This window comes from Eleutherodactylus coqui, chromosome 13, assembly GCF_035609145.1.
Source record: "Eleutherodactylus coqui strain aEleCoq1 chromosome 13, aEleCoq1.hap1, whole genome shotgun sequence".
NCBI lineage: Eukaryota > Metazoa > Chordata > Amphibia > Anura > Eleutherodactylidae > Eleutherodactylus > Eleutherodactylus coqui.
Genome location: NC_089849.1, coordinates 66,288,215 through 66,296,516, shown reverse-complemented (window position 1 = coordinate 66,296,516; position 8,302 = coordinate 66,288,215).

Here is an 8,302-nt window from a genome sequence, read left to right as displayed (position 1 = left end):
GATGTTCTGCAGAAACTAAGTTGCGTTTTATTAACCCCTTAGAGTTTTTACGTCCTATTTTGCAGGGCTTTAATCCCCAGGGATATAAAACATTCTTCCTCTGGGGATTAAAGCCCTGCAGGAACAACCTGGAGCCGCCATGGGGGGCCGCGGGAAGCCCCCCCCCTCCCCCCGGTCATGCGATCGGCGCTATCTAATGGATAACGCAGATTGCATGAATGTAAATAAAAAGTTTTAAAAAGTTAGATTTTCAGCTCTCGTGGATCAGATCCATGAGGTCAGCTGAAAATACTCACCCCCGTCCTCCGCGATGTCCCGTGGCGATCTCGTCCTCCAGGACCTGACGCCAGTCTACTGCGCATGCGCACCAGATGTAATTACATCAGCCGTATGTGCAGAAGGCCAAGAGGCCCGAGAAATTTGGTATCTCCTGGCTCCCTGCTACTGAAGGTAGCCGGTAGACTGAATATGTCACCGAAGACCGTGGTGAGCGGTCCCCGGGCCCGTGATCGCTGGTATCCAATGGATAACGGCAATCAGGGAAAAGTGAAAAAAAAGTTCAAGTTTCCGCTCCTCTCATGGATCAGATCCATGAGGGCAGATGAAAATACTCACCCTTGTCCCCCTGTGATGTCTCACGTGGAGATCGGGACCTGCCGCGGGCTTCTGCGCATGCACCGATGTGGAGCGCATGCGCAGAAGGCCGGAGAGCTTAGCCAATTTAAAATCTCCCTGCACACGTCTGTCAGATATAGCCGAGTGCAGGAAGATGTCACCGGGGACCGCTGTATGTGGTATAAAACTTCTTACTGGACTCTGCATTTGAACCCAGACACGCTCCTCCTCCACTGACCTTTCCCAGCTTCTGTGTTTGCGCCCGCCGGCAATATGCCAGACGCATGCGTAGGAGCTGAGGAGGGCCCAAGAAATTTTAAATCTCCTTGCTCCTGGCTACCAAAGGTCGCCACGAGCCTGGAGCAGTGACTGGTGGCCTGTTGAGCGGTTCCCGGTCACGTGATAGAAAGCGATCCACCTTAGGCCGGTCTCACATGACCGGATAGAAATTGCGGATTCCGCAAAGCGTTTGAACCGCAGTAATATGCGGTTTAATCAAATGCACCAGATTACCCAATTCTGCTCACATTAGCGGGTCCATTACGTAATCAGTCGCAGAAAACAGAACACAGCATGTTCTATTTTACTATGGATAACCGCCCATTGTGCTCCATGGACGCGGATATACCCGCAGCTCATATGTAACGACGGCGGGTACCCGCGTCATCGCTAAGCGACGGTCTGGGAAATATAAACAAAAAAAGGTGTACTGCAGATGACTGCCGGTGTGAGTAGGCAGATATGCGCAGTACATAACGCAGCCGTACGCAGGGCCACGGCTGGGCTCACCGCTGGGATTTGCTGAGGGCCTCTGCAAGCGGATTCCACATCCGGCCGTGTGAGCCCGGCGTTATTCAGATCGCTACCTGTAATATGTAATTTACAAGAAGCCCCGGGAACGCTCGCCTTCCTGCAGTTCCAGGAGCAGCTTGTTGAGAGCCTTCTGTGTGAGACCGCCGCACCTCATCAAGCTTACGGAGACTCACAGAGGAACACTTTGTACACCCCATCCCTGAGGTCAAGAAATACCCCTCAAAAAAGCATGGGAGGAGGAGGTATACCTGGTTTTATTGCCCCATGTAGTCATCCCAACCAGCCTCCGTAATTACCCCTGTCTTCAGACATATCACACAGTTTACATTATTACTTTTATCTAAGATTTAGGGAATGCCAAAAAAATGGGAGGGGGGATAATTATTTTTAGGGAGTCAATTTTTTTTCTGCACCAGTGAGCAATGAGGCCTGGAATTTATTCAGTTGTGCCCTGAAATCCTATGGGTGTTCCCTCCATTATAGGTCTAGCCATTAGAGATGAGCAAGCGTACTCGCTAAGGCAAATTACTTGAGCAAGTATTTCCATTTTCGAGTACATGCCCGCTCGTCCCAAAAGATTCGGGGGCCGTCGGGGGGGGGGGGGGGGGAGCTATCTCTCTCCCCCCTGCTCCCCCATGCTCACTCCCGCAACTCACCGCTCACCTCTACCGGCCCCTGAAACTTTTGGCACAAGTGGGCATGTACTCGAGAATGGCAATACTCGCTCGAGTAATTTGCCTTAGCGAGTACGCTCGCTCATCTCTACTAGCCATGTGTCCAGTAAGTAGATTGGGACTACAAGGGATATGTTTATAAACACAGGACAAACCGGGGTATCCCTTTTGGAATGAAAGTCTTCATTCCTATGTTTGCTGTACAAAAAAAAGAACAGTTTTTAAAATGACACAATTACCAAAAAAATGAAAATCATAATTTTTTCCTTCTGCTTTGCTTAGATTCATTCAAAAACTGTGGAGTAAAAATACGCAGCACACCCCTAGATAAATTCGTTAAGGGGTCAAGTTTTCAAAATGCAGTCATTTGTGGGAGTTCTCCATCGTTTAGGCCGATGAGCTCTACAAGTGGGCAATGGGGCCTAAAACGCAATCCATCACTCTATTAAAAAAAACTGCCTTTAAAATGACATATTTGCAAAAATCTGAAATTATATTTTTTCTCCTCTAAATTGCTTTAACTCCTGAAAAAAAACCTGTGGGGTCAAAACACTCATGATCCCCCTCAGTAAATACATTAAGGGGTGTAGTTTTTAAAATGGGGTCATTTGTGGGGATATCTATCATTCTTACACCTATGAGCCTTTGCAATCTTAGGGTGCATTCACACGACCGTATATCGGCTGGGTTTTCACGCCCAGCCGATATACGGCATCTCTCTCTGCAGGGGGAGGAGGCTGGAAGAGCCGGGGTCTGCCTATACTTCTGCCACGTAAATGTTACAGGGGTCTGCCTATACTTCTGCCACGTAAATGTTACAGGGGTCTGCCTATACTGCTGCTCCATAAATGTTACAGGGGTCTGCCTATACTTCTGCCACGTAAATGTTACAGGGGTCTGCCTATACTGCTGCTCCATAAATGTTACAGGGGTCTGCCTATACTGCTGCTCCATAAATGTTACAGGGGTCTGCCTATACTGCTGCTCCATAAATGTTACAGGGGTCTGCCTATACTGCTGCCACGTAAATGTTACAGGGGTCTGCCTATACTTCTACTACAGAAATGTTACTGGGGTCTGCCTATACTGCTGCTCCATAAATGTTACAGGGGTCTGCCTATACTTCTGCCACGTAAATGTTACAGGGGTCTGCCTATACTGCTGCTCCATAAATGTTACAGGGGTCTGCCTATACTGCTGCCACGTAAATGTTACAGGGGTCTGCCTATACTGCTGCTACAGAAATCTTACTGGGTTCTGCCTATACTTCTGCCATGTAAATGTTACAGGGGTCTGCCTATACTGCTGCTACATAAATGTTACAGGGGGCTGCCTCTACTTCTACTACAGAAATGGTACTGGGGTCTGCCTATACTCCTGCTACCGAAATGTTACAGGGGTCTGCCTATACTCCTGCTACCAAAATGTTACAGGGGTCTGCCTATACTTCTACTACAGAAATGGTACTGGGGTCTGCCTATACTACTGCAACCGAAATGTTACTGGGTTCTGCTTATACCTTTTCTACTGGAATGTTACAGGGGTCTGTTTATACTATGGGTGCACACAGACTTCCCATCGGGGTGTTTTACCTATCTGGCCCAAAAACACTCACTGACCAGGGCATGAATTGTGGGCCGGGGCCAATATGTATTTTCTCCCGTGTTACCACAGTTATCTGAGAAACTTGTTTGGGCCACAGAAGAGGAGCGTTACTGCCTTAATGAGACGTTCACAGCTGTACTAGCATCGGAGTCTGCTCTATGCCCGCGATTGCTGAGGGTTTGTGCAGAGGCCTATGTCCTCGGCGCAGTGAAAGTCTTCCAGGTTTGGGCACTCTGATTTCTTCATGGTTTATGTCTTGGTCATGACTTGGGTAGGGTGCAGAGTGCAGATGGCTTTCCCCTTGCAGTGTCGATTGAGCTATCCGACACCAACACAGAATGAAAAGTGTGAGGGGACCCGGATTGCCCATTGCTATGTAACTCGCGGCACCTTGGGTACCACAGTGTGTTTGCTGGGACCGAGCCTGACCAAGAGCCCGCTCACATACTTCCCACACAGACTATAGCGGGTCCTGGTCATGGTTTCTTGGCCTTGTAAGGCCACCTCCTCCTCCTGCTTGGGGTCAGGGGATCAGTACTGGGCATCATGTATTTGCTCTCGTGTTACCACAGTTATCTGAGACACTGGTTTGGGCCAAAGAAGAGGAGCGTTACTGCATTAATGGGACGTTCAATGCTGTACTAGCATCGAAGTCCACTTCATGCCCGCGATTGCTGAGGGTGCGGGCTGAGGGTTATGTCCCGGGGGAACTGCAACTGCGCCAGGTTGGGCCTGTGGAACTTTTTACTGGCTAATCCAGTCATTGGAGCGGTGAAAAAAAACGTAACTGATTTACTGAGACCTTCGCAGCTGAACTAGCATCGAAGTCCGCTTCATGCCAGCGATTGCTGAGGGTTTGTGCAGAGGCCTATGTCCTCGGCGCAGTGAAAGTCTGCCATGTTTGGACACTCTGATTTCTTCATGGTTCATGTCTTGGGTTGCCTAGGACCCACCTATGCTGTGGGTGCACACAGACTTCCCATTGCGGTTATTTACCTGTCTGGCACAAAGACACTGACTGACTTGGGTATGGTGCAGAGTGCAGATGGCTTTCCCCTTGCGGTGTCGATTGAGCTATCCGACACCTACACAGAATGAAGCGTGTGTGGGCACGTTGATTCCCCATTGCTATGTAACTCGCGGCACCTTGGGTCACACGAGATGGAGGCTGGGAACGAGCTTGCCCCGGGCCCGCTCACGTGAAGATCGAATGTCAATTTCTCATAAATTCTCAACAGCATTGTCGGCTATCACCCACCCCTATCGAAGAGGGTCGCTGCCTGGCCCTGCCAACCCTCTGCAGTGTGTGCCTCTGGTTCCTCCTCATCGCAGACGCACTTATAAATAGACATGAGGGTGGTGTAGCTATGAAGCAAGCGTGTGGCATGAGGGCAGCTGAAGGCTGGGCAGGGACACTTTTGTGTGTGCTGTGGACGCAGGGTGTGGGGGGTTGGGCAGCATGTAACCCAGGAGAAGAGGCAGCGGTGTGACCCCAGGCTGTGATTGTAGTTGGTTGCAGGTAGTGTGGTGCTTAGCTAAGGTGTGTCTTGCTAATAAGGGTTTGTCCAAAGTAAAAATTGTTAGGGGGGGGGCAGACTATTGCCCCTATTGTGGCTTAATAGTGGGACCTGGGAGCCTGAGATGCAGCCCTGCATGCTGCCCCTGCCCTATCCGTTTCTGTGGTGTTTCCATGGATTTAAGATTTTTCACAAGTGAAGACCTATCCGGAGCATCGGTCATATACAAAAATGCTCGAGTCGCCCACTGACTTCAATGGGGTTCGTTACTCGAAACGAGCTCTCAAGCATCGTGAAAAGTTCGACTCGAGCAACGAGCACCCGAGCATTTTGGTGCTCGCTCATCTCTAGTATCAACCCAGTGTGTTCTTTGGCCAACAGGTCTTGTTTTGCTGCTGACCACTCCAAGCATTATAGATGGGTTTTTTTGAACATTCGATTTTTATTGAAACATTTTTCAGATTTTTTTACAAAATGTTGAACTAGATAATTGTATATCGTTGATGTGGAGACATCAGAAAGTTTTATACGAAACATATAAATTGTATAACTTGAACATATTAGAAGTAAGAAGAAAAGAAAAAATATAGAAGAAGAACTTATGGATCAGGTCGTCGAACCGACACACAAAATTGCATACTAAGAGTGGTTAAAGTAAGAATTAGGCATATAGCAGAAGCTACTTTGTATCCAGATTTCCCACTCTTTCATAAATTTCAGATGTTTCTAATGAATTAGCTTGCATTATGGCGTCGAAGTATGAGAATCTCTGTTTCTTAACTTTGGTTTGATGCGGTCCAAGACTGTTTTGTTCATGATCTTGGTGGTCCAAGGAATTCATAAGAGTTGCCTTCAAACTTTGGTACTTCCTCCGGTCCATTTTCTTCACTGTCCAACTTTCGCAGCTATAAGTTGTAATTGGGAAGAAGATTGCAGTGACTATCCGGCATTTGTTACAATGCTTATGTCTTTCTTATCTATACTCAACATTGTGCTGCGACCTTGCACGATTCATCATTTTATTTCGGGCCCTGATTCTCCATTGCAGTCTATTTTCAATCCGAAGAAGATGAAGTCTTGAACTGCTTCAATTTTATCATTGTTGATTGTGTTTTTTTCTGTATCGTTACCAGCCGTTATCATGATCTTAGTTTTCTTGATATTCAAGTAAAGTGTAGTATAGACCCCCATCTACAAGAGGTCGCCTTGGCATGGCAGATGGGCTCACACATTTTCATCAAAATGTGAGCTAAGAACCTCACATCTTTATGCGGTTAGTAAATATAACAATATTTACCATTCACGTAGAATAGCTGGGGTCAGTGATGGATAGAAGGTTGTATAGCCCCCTACCCTGTCTCTGAACCTATATTATCCTCCTCTTCTTCCTCCTCTATACTTCTCCCATGGATGGAAAAACGTGTTGGAGAAGACACCCACTGTAATGCTTAAAGCCACCCTACCTGCGGTGTTGAGTAATGGTGCACTGGCCAGACAGTTAGGAAATTGGTATCCCTTCCTCCTCCTGTGACAACATGTCATTGTCCCTGAGGCCGTGTAGCGTGTTTCAGCAGGCAGACAACAGGGATGGTCATACTGATCAGTGCGTTATCACGACTGACCATTTTGGTCACCTCCTCAAAGCAGGAAATACGTCTTTGATCTGCAGCAACTCCACAGGCGTAAAGTGACCTCTATACAGTGTCTGCTAACGGCATACACAATCTGGTACTCTGTGATCGCTCTCTGCAGCTGGCTTAGTCTCTGCAACATGTGCAATATGGAATACACTGTGTAAGCACATCACAGATAAGGCCAATGGGTGGTAGCCCAAACTGTCGCTGCACCTCTGCCAGAGCCCAAAGAGTTTCCTGGCCTTTTCCAGCACTGGATGTAAACCTGGGTAATTGTTTAGGTAACGCTGCACTTACAGGTTCATCACATGGGCCAGGCAAGGAGGTATGTGTGTGATTGCCGAGGCAAAGGGTTGCCAGCAGGTCGTCCCCACTGTCAGACATGACCTTGCCTAGCTTCCGATTGTGCAGGGACAGCCACGTGTCAGCCTAGGCCTGCGGAGCCGTGAACAGCTCTTTGGCCATGTGGCTGCGCTCCCCCACACTTATGAGTTTTAGGACAGCATTTTGGTATTTACCACATGCACCACTGTATGGAGGTCGGATTTTGTCATATACGGGTATCTGTACCGATCTGGAGGGTGTTGAAATGTGGTATGAAGAGGTGGAGGAATAGAAAGAGAAGAAGGAGGGGGTGAGGACGGGACAGACAAGGATGAATGTCCCACAACTCTTGGGTTTACCATGAAACGTGGACCACCACTTTTGGCTTCATGTCCCACCTGCAGGACATTGTGCTGTTAAGGACATGTAATGCCCTTGGCCATGCACTATGCCATTGACAATATTCTTCAAAGCCAAGGACACACTATCACTCACATGGCGGTGCAGAATAGGGATGGCTTTTTGGGTAAACAAATGGCGGCTGGGTATTTGGCTAGTGTGGGTTAGCATGGAGCATCATGTGGAAGGCATCTGTGTCCACCAGCCTGAAAGGCAGAATTTCCATTACGAGAAGCTGTGCAATGCTTGTGTTCAGGCTCTGTGCTCGTGGGGGGTTGGGATGGTATTTTTTCAATGTTTCCATAGCTGTGGGATGGAGGGCCGGCTGCTGACCTGGGAAATGCTGGGATATGGGGTAGATGTCAATGTAGATGAAGGTGGTGGTGATGGTGGCAACTCAACTCCTGCTGTCTGTTTCCCACACCTGGCTTTGAAGCCTGCAGCCCAATCGTCCATTGTGTAGGAGAGGCCTTAAGTAGTTGTATTACTGCCCCTACGCAATACTGCCTCTCTGTGCTCAGAGGCTACTGCATGAACATGGAGGAAGAGGGAGCAGGATGAGGCTGACTCTTTGCCTGCTGTCCCAGGTGGGTTCTCCATGGCATCAGGTTATGGGAGTTCATGTGACTTTTCATACACATTATGTTGAGGTTGTATATATTCTTGTTTTGATTTAAACACTTACCACAGATCTTACAGATGACCGCTGTACTATCATCCC